Source organism: Triticum dicoccoides, chromosome 4A, assembly GCF_002162155.2.
Source record: "Triticum dicoccoides isolate Atlit2015 ecotype Zavitan chromosome 4A, WEW_v2.0, whole genome shotgun sequence".
Taxonomy (NCBI): Eukaryota; Viridiplantae; Streptophyta; class Magnoliopsida; order Poales; family Poaceae; genus Triticum; species Triticum dicoccoides.
Genome location: NC_041386.1, coordinates 471,993,965 through 472,006,805, shown reverse-complemented (window position 1 = coordinate 472,006,805; position 12,841 = coordinate 471,993,965). Strand labels below are relative to the sequence as shown.

The window sequence follows — 12,841 nt, the reverse complement described above, 5'->3', positions numbered from 1 at the left end:
GGACTGAGTAGTAGGTGTGTGCGTGTGTGTGGTGCTTATCTACCCAACCCTCTGGTCTGTACTAATCCATCAAATGGAAAAGAGATGAACTGAGCTCAGCTCCTTCGTCCTTCTTCGGTCAACCCCGTACTCGCTCGCGAGTTCTCCTGTGATTCTCTCCTGCTAGGGACATCACAGTAAACCTCGTAGCCGATTGATCTCTCATTCTCAGTGATTCTCGCAGCATTCGATGTTTGTAGTATCTGCAAGAGGTTGGAGCAATCCCCATTCCTTCTTCTCGCCGGCGCGCTGTGCTGGCAAATTAACGCGACGGATCAGTCGGCGGTCTAGCAACGACGAACTCCGCCGGCACCTCCGGTCACCAGGTGTTCGCTTCCTAGCTTGCACAGGACCTTTTTCCGTGGGTAATGAGGATGCTTCCGCTATTCGCAGGGAGGGGATTACCAGGAGAGAGAAGAAGACGGCGAAGGAAGGCCGAGATCCAGGGCCGCGAGTGTTGAAATCGATTGATCGAGGACCCATTCCCACAGCCAGGAGCTCTGTTGCCTCTGTAAAAAGGCTGATACAAGGTTTCTGAACTTTTCTGAGTTGTTACCGGATTCTGTCACCTATTTTCCCCACCACTTTACACAGTTCAACTTCTTCTAAATCAATGAAAACCAGCAACCGCTGGATATTTCAAAAAAAAAACTTTACACAGTTCAGCAGAGGCTGAGCTGCATCAATCAATGAACTCTTACTCTCAAATTTCTAACCGTGCTTTCTTTTGTTCTTGCCTTGAGGCTTTTTCCATCTGATAACTCAGCCTGCAGGAGTCCATTGTTGTAGGTAATAATGTTTTTTTTTCTTATCATTTGGTGACCAGGTATAATTTTTTTCTCGTTTGTTTAAAATTGTGCTTTGCGTCGCTAATGGAGAACCTATCAATCAACATACACGACACATATATATTACCAAAAAGTCAACTGGGCTGAATACTGTCAGTAGATGCCAAGACCTGAAAGCAAGATAATAAAGAATCAAAAACTGAACAAGACAAAATAGCATTCATATCCTCGACTCCTCGAGTTCTAAAGCCGATGAGAATCTAGTGGATTGCATAATGCACTATGTAGTAGTTGGACATGAACAAGGTAGCCACTTATCGTATATATTTGACAAGTCTCCCCTCTCTCCCCTACTCTGTCTGTCTCATGGAGAAACTTCATCTGCTAGCTCTGCTTCTTCCCGTACTTCTTGGGTTACCTCTGTTGTACATCTGTGAGATACTATGGCTGAGGACAGAGAGGATAAGAAAGAAGCTGAGGAAGCAGGGTGTAAGGGGTCCCAGGCCTACTATGTTCTATGGCAACACCCAGGAGATGAAGAGAATCCGGCAAGAGGCCGTTTCTGCACGGAAGCAAGACACCAGTAACTACATATCCACCCTCTTCCCTCACTTCCTTATCTGGAGGGAAACATATGGTATGTAGTCGAAAGTTTCATCCATGCATGAATTTTCTCTGCAGTAAAACCACACCCTTTTGTTTGGTCTTTTTTTAACAGTAACACGTGTTCTTTGCTTAGAATTCATCTCTAGTGTGTTATTGATTAGATGGCTCATGGATGTTTTTATTCTTGTGACATGAGACTATATGATCACAAAATTTACATTTTACAGTTTGTTGGGGTGACCAATCAATCTTTCTAATATTCAGCATGACAGTGCCACCAGCCTACAACACTATTTTGTACTCCCTCCGTTCCTAAATACTCCCTCCGGTCCTTTTTAGTTCGCATATTAGATTTGTCTGAAGTCAAGCCTCGTAAAGTTTGACCAACTTCATAGAAAAAAATATCAACATTCACAATGTGAAATCAATACCTGTTTATGCATCAGGACTTAAAGTTTCATATTGTATAACTTTAGCATGATAGATGTTAATATGTTTTCATATAAATACGGTCGAACTTTGAGAAGTTTGACTTCAGACAATTCTTATATGCAGAGTAAAAAGGACCGGAGGGAGTATTTGTCTTTTTAGAGATTTTAGGAACGGAGGGAGTATATGACCTCTCATCTCTGTTGCTATTTATACTTTACTTTGTAAATTTCATTAATGTAAAGCATCCACCCTAGCAACCATATCGTCCAAAAGATAAAGCTACATTATACTCAGTTACATGTTCTGCACTGTGTTGTGTCACTCGTAGTTAGTGGCAAAGAACATCCTTATTGACCTTAGCTGGGCATATACATGGTCTCTCAAAAGTCAGGAACAACTCAGATAGTTGAAAGCTATAAGCTTTCTCTTGATGTTGGAATTTACTCTTGAACATTGGAACTCTGATCAAATAATCTCTTTCCCTAAACATGTTCATACAGTAATAGTATTTTAATTAGTGATATTAATACTTCTATTGGAATCTGGGGTCCTATGGGAGCTAAGTGACTTATTATAGATATTTTTGTCCTGTCCTATGAAGATGCTGTTCAACTACGCCTTAACAAAATGCGTGAAGTGGTCAGTAGTCGGCTTGTTGATTAGAAGTGCTGGACAAACATTCTTTATATGCTGTTTCATTTCTGTCATAAGGCCATGAATTTCTAGACAATTTATGCACTTAGCAAATTTGGTCTAGTCGGAAGTATTGTAGAAAAACAATTGCCAGATATAATTATCTGACATATATTTTCTGTACAACTATTTGGTTTAAGTCGATGGTATTTATTATACTTACACGGCCTGTATTCCTTATGCTGGTTCATTCTTCTGACGGCGATGCTATTGGATTGTGAACTTGGAATAGGCTCGGTATTCCTCTACTCAACAGGAGCTGTGGAGATTCTGTATATTTCTGACCCCAGCATGATCAAGGACAGAGCCACTGTACGTCATCTGAGCTCAGGAAACCTCTTTATATACAAAAATCTCGCAAACCGCTCTTTGGCGAAGGCATCTTGGTATCAAATGGCGATATATGGGCCTATCAGAGGAAGATCATTGCACCAGAGTTCTTCATGGAGAAGATTAAGGTGCTGTGAGCTGCTTAAGACAATGCTTAAATATGAGTTGAAATACTAAGGACATGATCAAGTATAATAGTTGAATTTCAGTAAAAATCATTATAATTGCAAGAATGATGTTTACAGGTCATGATAGAACTAATTGTGGGGGCTTCTGTCCCACTGCTAGAAGCATGGGAGAGCATGCTTGACGATGCAGGAGGGAGTAAAGAGATAGATGTGGATGGTTATTTGCGGAATTTTTCGGCGGATGTAATCGCCAGGGCATGTTTTGGCAGAGATTTCACAACAGGGGAAGAAATATTCCACAAGCTGAGGCAGCTTCAGAAGGCAATTTCTCAGCAAGATCCACTTATTGGATTATCTGCAGTGTGGTAAGTAGACAATACCTAACATGATGAATAAAGGGCAAGAAAATAAAGTGAAATGTCACCTGCATATTTTTTTTTAACGGTCACCGGGGGGGAGAGAGTCCCCACCTGAATATATTGCTCAAAGTGGCCAAAATGCCAAGTGTGTGATCCAGTTTATAAGGAAAACCGGATCGAAAACCTTAACAGGTTGACCCCGTTTATAAAGGAAACCGGGCCGCAAAACCGCACAGGAGGGAAAGATTACATAGGGTGAGAACATATGGACGCCCCAAAGAAGGCACTACCTAGCCAGCAAGCCAAGAGACCACCACCATAAAAGTCGAGTGGAAGTGGTGTGTCATCTAGGAATCACAATACCAACACTAAACAACTATCCTAACGCACCACACCGGCGTGCGTACCAACCCCTTGGCACAACAGAGGAGCAGCACCAATCAACGAGTGACCCATCACGAACCTTAACTGGAAACTTCGCCACAGCAAGCCGACACAATTAGCAAGGTGGGGAGGCATCGTTGCGTCGTTGTTGAGCAAAGATGAACCAAGATAGCACGAAGAGTACGAAGCTCACCAAAACGGACGACAGGCATGAGAGGGTCTTGAGCTAGCAGAGCAGAGGATGACCAACCCCCAAGGGCTACGGAGGATGAATGGCGGCAAGGAGCTCCCTAGTGACGCCTTCAAGAAGGTGGACGACATCCGAGGATGACGTCGTCACAGAGCTTTCGCCTGGAGCATAACCGGTTAAATTCCCAGAGGGCAGAGCCGAGAGCTGCGAATCCGGACCGAGAGACAGGAGTGGCACATGAGCCATGCCCCCAAGAGGGTAAACGACGCTGGAGTAGCGTCGCCGTGGTCAGCTGACAAGGTCAGCGGGGATTTCTCCCATAGCACATCCGTCAATGGTGGGCCGCCATCCGAGTGGAGTCGAAGGGCGACAGAGGACAGGACCGAGACGGACATGTGAGGCGGATGGTGAACCGAGGAAGGACAAGTGGAGCAGGCCGCCGGTGAGGAGGGTGGAGATGAGGTGGGGTAGTGGAGTAGCGGGGGCCGTTGTACCACGGCATGGGGGTGGGGGCACTGCCGAGTGGAGGTCCTTCCCGGCAGGAACCGACGACGTCGGAGGTGGACAGAGGGTGGGGGCACCAGAGAGGAGGATCTTCCCGGCAGGGACCGGCGGTGGCGGAGGCGAGGAGGCCAGGAGGAGTCCGTCGCTGGATCCACCGGACCAGCCACAGCCCGTCCGTGACGGGCGCCCAGGGGGGCGGGGACGGGGAGGGCGAGCGGGATGGAGGCGCAGGACGGGTCGTCGATGGGAGGGGAAGGGACGCCGGCGCCGGATCTGCGGCCGCCCGGCTTCGGTCGCGCAGGAGGACGGGGTCGAGGAGGATCCGTGGGGAGCGAGGCGAGGTGGAGCGGGGTGCATCGTCTGCCGGAGAGGATGGGGGAGGAGAGGGGAGCTATGGGTGCAGCGAGCCGAGGGAGAGCCAGATCCGTCGCCGGCCAGCCGAAACGGACGGCCAGGAGGCCGAAGCGCAGCCGCGGGCGCCGCCGGCACCAGGGGCCAGGCTGCCCGCCCACCTAGCGCCCATCGCGGAGAGCAGTGCCCCGCCGCCGCCGTCGGCCGCGCGGGATTCTCCCGGCGGCGTCCTTCGGCGGCGGCGAGGGGGAGAGAGGTGGGAGACGGGGTGGCGGCGGCTAGGTTTTCAGTCGCCGCCTGAGTCGCCCTGGTTAGAGCGACGCGGGGTGGCCTGGTGGTTGTGTGGCGCGGACGGATCACCTGCATATTTGACTATTTGTGCATGAATATCCTATCAGAAGTCTTTCAACAGATTTGGGAAAATAAGGTTCATTCTCATTCATTAGACAGGGATCGCTAAAATTGTGATGTAAATATTTGAATGTTTTTTATTCCAAAATAATCTGGTTGTTTAAATTTGGATAATGTTCTGCCATATGGCAAAGTCTAGTCCAGTCATGTCATAAAATTAAGATTTATCCGCTGGTCGTGATCTTGTGTATTGTGACTTGTGACAATATTACTTTATTTAAATAATCTGGCCACACTTTACTCCTTAGTTGTGGCCTTTCTGAGGGCATTTACCCTATTTAATTGACAAGGCAGTTGACTTGGTAGACAACTCAGGTTCGATTTGCTAGGAGTAGTGCGGTGCAGCTGTGCAGCTAGCAGCAACTCTTGAGCAAAATTGACACAATTTCATAGAATTTGACTGAATTGGAGGGATTTTTTTTTTCATAATTTGATATATATCTCCAACGAGTACTCTTCCGAGTTATCTGTCAATCAGCTGCATGTCTTCCTAAGGCTGCCCGTAATGGGAGTATTATAGGTAGTATCATACATGCCAACTAGCAATTTTGATGAAATAGCATATAATTAAATGAAAAAAGAGAGGCTTGAGTATTATTCATGATACCTATTATATTAAATGATGTGCTACTTTGTGTCATGCATGACAATGAATGTAGTCCTCTATGATACTAACATATAATACTATGCATTAGGGATGTAGTATCATATGCATGATACTAGTATATGATACTCCCCATTACAACCAGCCTAACAAATGAATTTGGCTTTGCAGTTCGAAGAAAATAATAAATAAAATGGGATAAAGGATGTCAGAATGTCATAAATTAGGGGTAAAATGTGACGTGAGGGGGGGCAATTAAATAGGGTAAAAGCTGTCACTACTAGGGGTAAAAGGTGAAACTTAAGGCCTGTTCGGTATCTCTCCAGTTTTAAAACTTCGCTCCATGCTAGGAGCTGGGTCCGAGCCCCTCCATGCGATTGCACTGCCGCTCCCTCCGCTCGAGGAGTTGCAGCTGTGGAGCGGAGTGTATCCGAACGGGGGCTTATTGTCATAATTTTGTGCGTTTATTATAGGAAGTGTTTGCCAACCAAGGCGAACCGAGAGATACAAAAGCTGGAGCAAGAAGTTCGGTTACTCATCCTCAATGTCGCAAAGGAACACAGCCGCGGAAGCAGCAGCAACAACAACAATAACGACGACAACGATTGCATAAAGACTAAACATAACAGCTTTCTGCGCTCGATTGTGAACAGCTCTCGGCATTGCCCGGCCAGCTACGGTGGCAGCGCCGAGGACTATATCGTCGACAACTGGAAGAACATCTACTTTGCCGGGCACGAGACTGCAGCTGTCACCACCACCTGGTGCCTGATGTTACTGGCCACGCACCCGGCGTGGCAGGACCGTGCCCGCGCCGAGGCTCTGGAGGTGTGCCGTGGATGCACAAAGCTCGACGTCGACGTCCCCCGGCGACTGAAAACAGTGAGAAAGCATCCCTCCCGTTATGCATCGATCAGTCTTGAAGAAACAGGCACGCCATTGGCATTATTAGCCATTGCATTCTCTTTCCAGATCACCATGGTGATCCAGGAGACTCTCCGGCTGTACCCTCCGGCGTCACTGATCGTGCGCGAGGCGCTGACTGACTTCAAGCTTGGCGCCCTCGACGTCCCGCGGGGAACCATCGTCCAGACCGCCGTCGCGATGCTGCATCTCGACAAGGATGTCTGGGCCAGGACGCCGGCGAGTTCCGTCCGGACCGGTTCGCGAACAGCGCCGCCGCAGCGTGCGAGCCGTCGCACATGTACCTGCCGTTCGGGCACGGGCCCAGGATCTGCGCGGGGCAGAACCTGGCGATGGTGGAGCTCAAGGTGGTGCTCGTTCGCCTGCTGAGCAAGTTCGCCTTCTCGCCGTCGCCGGGGTACCGGCACGCGCCGCTGTTCCGGCTCACCATCGAGCCCGGGTTCGGCATGCCTCTCGTCGTCACAAAGCTTCCATGATCTCTCACTGCCATCTGTGGCGAGAATGTGCCGCGCCTGTTGATGAAAACAATGAGGCCGCCACGTGTTTGTGATCGGCAAGGCATGCTTTCGTTGGTTGGTACTTTCTGCCGCTGAAGATTCAGTGAGTTGAGGCGCATTGTAAAAACAAAGTATGCTTATCTGCGTAACTGCGTTCCGTGAAGACTGAACTGGGTCTCGTTTGTTCTACGCATGTAAAATAATTTTCTCTTGCCAATAGTTTTTTTTTTGTTGCGAAAACCAATGGTCTTGTTGGTTCCTTGCATGCAGCTGTGAATCTGTGATCGATGCTCTGTGCAGTCCTGTAGTTTCGTAACGGAAGCAGGCAGTTCAGTTAACGGATTGCCGCTTTCTTCATAATGGAAGGCAGCACCTCGTGTCATGTTCTTAAAAAACAAGGCTCACCATTGATTTTTCAGGAAGCCCTACTTGTTGATTCCTGCGGGTAAATTTATGGTGATACTACCTCTTGAATCGGTCAGGCTGATCATGCCTTTGGGGAGGAAGATTGCATTTGCACATGTGATGTGAGTCTGCATCGGGAAACTGCAGTATTCATTTGCATAAAGACGTGAAGAAGAATCGATGTATGTGTTGGTTTGTTCAGCATCTATAAAGACAACGAGGCTCGTAACAACACTAACGTCAGGATGGCCGAGTGGTCTAAGGCGGCAGACTCAAGTTCTGGTCCTCTTACGAGGGCGTGGGTTCAAACCCCACTTCTGACATAATTGGTTTGCTGCTCCTTTTTTCTTCTTTTTATATAAAGATGATGAGCCGTTTATGCTCCTGTGTGTTTTGCTCCTTTTTTCCTTTTACATAAAGATAAAGATGACGAGCTGTTTACGCTCCCGTGCATCATTTCTGCTACTCCCCCCGTTCTTAAATATAAGTCTTTGTAGAGATTCCACTATGAACCACATACAGATGTATGTAGATGCATTTTAGAGTATAAATTCATTCATTTTGCAATGCAGTTTCCTCCACTGAATGGCAAATATCAGCCGACAACATCTTTGATGTGCGAATGAGACCATCATCACCTTTATCTTTGGCACTTCTAATTACGAAGACAACCCACCGTATGACGATGCTATGAAGGTAGCCACGAACAAGAAGGCTAGAAGAGCAACGAACTACGCTATCTTTGGGCAGGCTGGATTCGGCCGGATATGGGCTGCCGTGGACCAGTTCCGGCCATGGTCGTGGTCTCTGCTTTGTGGTGCTGCATGGTTGCATGCATGCATCAACCTATCTACTCATGTATCTCTAAAATAATTATCTACTGGTGTCCTTTTTTTGTGCTCTCTTGGGTGAAAGTCCTGCTCCATCCGGAGCCGATGGTGGCTCCCTCCGTTCCTAAATATAAGTCTTTGTAGAGATTCCACTATGGACCACATACGGATATATGTAGATGCATTTTAGAGCATAGATTCATTCATTTTGCAATGCAGTTTCCTCCACTGAATGGCAAATATCAGCCGACAACATCTTTGATGTGCGAATGAGACCATCATCACCTTCATCTTTGGCACTTCTAATTACGAAGACAACCCGCCGTATGACGATGCTATGAAGGTAGCCACGAACAAGAAGGCTAGAAGAGCAACGAACTACGCTATCTTTGGGCAGGCTGGATTCGGCCGGATATGGGCTGCCGTGGACCAGTTCCGGCCATGGTCGCGGTCTCTGCTTTGTGGTGCTGCATGGTTGCATGCATGCATCAGCCTATCTACTGATGTATCTCTAAAAAAATTATCTACTGGTGTCCTTTTTTTGTGCTCTCTTGGGTGAAAGTCCTGCTCCATCCGGAGCCGGTGGTGGCTCCCTCCGTTCCTAAATATAAGTCTTTGTAGAGATTCCACTATGGACCACATACGGATGTATGTAGATGCATTTTAGAGCATAGATTCATTCATTTTGCAATGCAGTTTCCTCCACTGGTTCAAACCCCACTTCTGACATAATTGGTTTGCTGCTCCTTTTTTCTTCTTTTATATAAAGATGACGAGCCGTTTATGCTCCTGTGTGTTTTGCTCCTTTTTTCCTTTTACATAAAGATAAAGATGACGAGCTGTTTACGCTCCCGTGCATCTTTTCTGCTACTCCCCCCGTTCTTAAATATAAGTCTTTGTAGAGATTCCACTATGTACCACATATAGATGTATGTAGATGCATTTTAGAGTATATATTCATTCATTTTGCAATGCAGTTTCCTCCACTGAATGGCAAATATCAGCCGACAACATCTTTGATGTGCGAATGAGACCATCATCACCTTTATCTTTGGCACTTCTAATTACGAAGACAACCCACCGTATGACGATGCTATGAAGGTAGCCACGAACAAGAGGGCTAGAAGAGCAACGAACTACGCTATCTTTGGGCAGGCTGGATTCGGCCGGATATGAGCTGCCGTGGACCAGTTCCGGCCATGGTCGTGGTCTCTGCTTTGTGGTGCTGCATGGTTGCATGCATGCATCAACCTATCTACTGATGTATCTCTAAAAAAAATATCTACTGGTGTCCTTTTTTTGTGCTCTCTTGGGTGAAAGTCCTGCTCCATCCGCAGCCGGTGGTGGCTCCCTCCGTTCCTAAATATAAGTCTTTGTAGAGATTCCACTATGGACCACATACGGATGTATGTAGATGCATTTTAGAGCATAGATTCATTCATTTTGCAATGCGGTTTCCTCCACTGAATGGCAAATATCAGCCGACAACATCTTTGATGTGCGAATGAGACCATCATCACCTTTATCTTTGGCACTTCTAATTATGAAGACAACCCACCGTATGACGATGCTATGAAGGTAGCCACGAACAAGAAGGCTAGAAGAGCAACGAACTACGCTATCTTTGGGCAGGCTAGATTCGGCCGGATATGGGCTGCCGTGGACCAGTTCCGGCCATGGTCGTGGTCTCTGCTTTGTGGTGCTGCATGGTTGCATGCATGCATCAACCTATCTACTCATGTATCTCTAAAAAAATTATCTACTGGTGTCCTTTTTTGTGCTCTCTTGGGTGAAAGTCCTGCTCCATCCGGAGCCGATGGTGGCTCCCTCCGTTCCTAAATATAAGTCTTTGTAGAGATTCCACTATGGACCACATACGGATATATGTAGATGCATTTTAGAGCATAGATTCATTCATTTTGCAATGCAGTTTCCTCCACTGAATGGCAAATATCAGCCGATAACATCTTTGATGTGCGAATGAGACCATCATCACCTTCATCTTTGGCACTTCTAATTACGAAGACAACCCGCCGTATGACGATGCTATGAAGGTAGCCACGAACAAGAAGGCTAGAAGAGCAACGAACTACGCTATCTTTGGGCAGGCTGGATTCGGCCGGATATGGGCTGCCGTGGACCAGTTCCGGCCATGGTCGTGGTCTCTGCTTTGTGGTGCTGCATGGTTGCATGCATGCATCAACCTATCTACTGATGTATCTCTAAAAAAATTATCTACTGGTGTCCTTTTTTTGTGCTCTCTTGGGTGAAAGTCCTGCTCCATCCGAAGCCGGTGGTGGCTCCCTCCGTTCCTAAATATAAGTCTTTGTAGAGATTCCACTATGGACCACATACGGATGTATGTAGATGCATTTTAGAGCATAGATTCATTCATTTTGCAATGCAGTTTCCTCCACTGGTTCAAACCCCACTTCTGACATAATTGGTTTGCTGCTCCTTTTTTCTTCTTTTATATAAAGATGACGAGCCGTTTATGCTCCTGTGTGTTTTGCTCCTTTTTTCCTTTTACATAAAGATAAAGATGACGAGCTGTTTACGCTCCCGTGCATCTTTTCTGCTACTCCCCCCGTTCTTAAATATAAGTCTTTGTAGAGACTCCACTATGTACCACATATAGATGTATGTAGATGCATTTTAGAGTATAGATTCATTCATTTTGCAATGCAGTTTCCTCCACTGAATGGCAAATATCAGCCGACAACATCTTTGATGTGCGAATGAGACCATCATCACCTTTATCTTTGGCACTTCTAATTACGAAGACAACCCACCGTATGACGATGCTATGAAGGTAGCCACGAACAAGAGGGCTAGAAGAGCAACGAACTACGCTATCTTTGGGCAGGCTGGATTCGGCCGGATATGGGCTGCCGTGGACCAGTTTCGGCCATGGTCGTGGTCTCTGCTTTGTGGTGCTGCATGGTTGCATGCATGCATCAACCTATCTACTGATGTATCTCTAAAAAAATTATCTACTGGTGTCCTTTTTTTGTGCTCTCTTGGGTGAAAGTCCTGCTCCATCCGCAGCCGGTGGTGGCGCTGCCTGTGGGTACCGCTAACCTTTTTGGAGGCATCACTGTCATGGTGGCTTCATTCTCAATCAGACTTTAGGGGAAAATCCTGCTCTAGATGCGCCCGGAACAGACAATGGTGACACATCCCGCGTCGCACCCTTTCTTGAAGGCATTGTCTGGGGTTGGCTCGGTTAATTGGTGTGGTGCATGTTTGTTGTGGGTTTGACGGATGTGGGAATGCGGCCGCATTGAGGTCGATGGTGATTGTTCGGTGGTGTTCTTCAGGGTTTCGCGGCGTGCCTTTGGTATCGTAGGATGGCCGTCTGTTTTCCCTTGTGAAGGTGCCTCGCCGTTGTTGTTATTCATGCTCAAGACCCTCTCGTGGCTGTCGTTGTGTTGCGGCAAGCTTCATGCTCTTGGTGATATCTCGGTTTATCTTTACCCATTGACGATGGAAGATGCCTCCCCGAACTTGCTAATCGTTCCGAATTTCTATGGCGGAGCACCAAGTAGAGGTTCGTGTTCAATTGTACTCGTTGATTGTGGATGCTTCTGAGATGTGTCGTGAAGCTCGGCACACACGCCAATGCAGTGCGTTAGACTCCTTGTAGAGTCTAGCATCCCTCAACGTCACTCCACATCTACGTGTGTCCTTATGTCTGCTAGCTAAACATGCCTTGTCCCAAGTGTTCATTTTTAATATTCGTTTCCCTTGCTATTTGTATTGTTTTTATCCGGTTTTCCTCATGAATGAGACCAACTTCTTTAGGTTTTTGAGCCGGTTTTTCTTATAAACTGGATCAGCAAAATCATGGGATAACTATGGTCTTTGGCAGCTTTTGAGCAGTATCGAGAAATAAGAGATTGAGTCACTTTCGGACGCTCTCAGAGCTCAGCAATCGTGGACCGTCGGATGTGTTTACTTGATGCGTTTCCGACCCTTGGATCTCTCTCCCAGGCGATCTAGACCGCCGGATGGAGCCTGCGACACTATTGCAATGAACAGTTTAGCTCACCACCGGAAATATCTTGTGCCACCGCCGTTATTCTCGTGCCCCGCCGAGGGTATTTTCGTAAATTCGCTACGAGTTATATAAACCCAACGCCCATCCGTTTCTCCCACATCAGCTTCTCCTCTTCCTGTTTAGCCGCCGCCGCCTCCCCTTCCACCATGGCCGCCGCCCCCTCCCCTTCCACCGTGGCCGCCGCCCCCTATCGCCCGACGGCGAGCCCGCCCTCCCGTCCCCCTTTCCTCTGGTCGCCCTCACGCACTGCATCGCCTCCTGGTCGCCCTCTCTCTCTCTCTCTCTCTCTCTCTCTCTCTCTCTGTA

General features: G+C 47.4%; 1 non-coding gene and 1 pseudogene across 1 annotated transcript; both read left to right on the top strand.

The window, feature by feature from the left end:
- The first annotated feature begins 66 nt into the window (after positions 1–66).
- On the top strand, positions 67–7,403 carry LOC119286257 (annotated as a pseudogene).
- A 481-nt stretch (positions 7,404–7,884) lies between these two features.
- Positions 7,885–7,968, top strand: TRNAL-CAA. Its single transcript has one exon. It is a non-coding gene; the product is annotated as a tRNA-Leu (tRNA).
- The last annotated feature ends 4,873 nt before the right edge of the window (positions 7,969–12,841 follow it).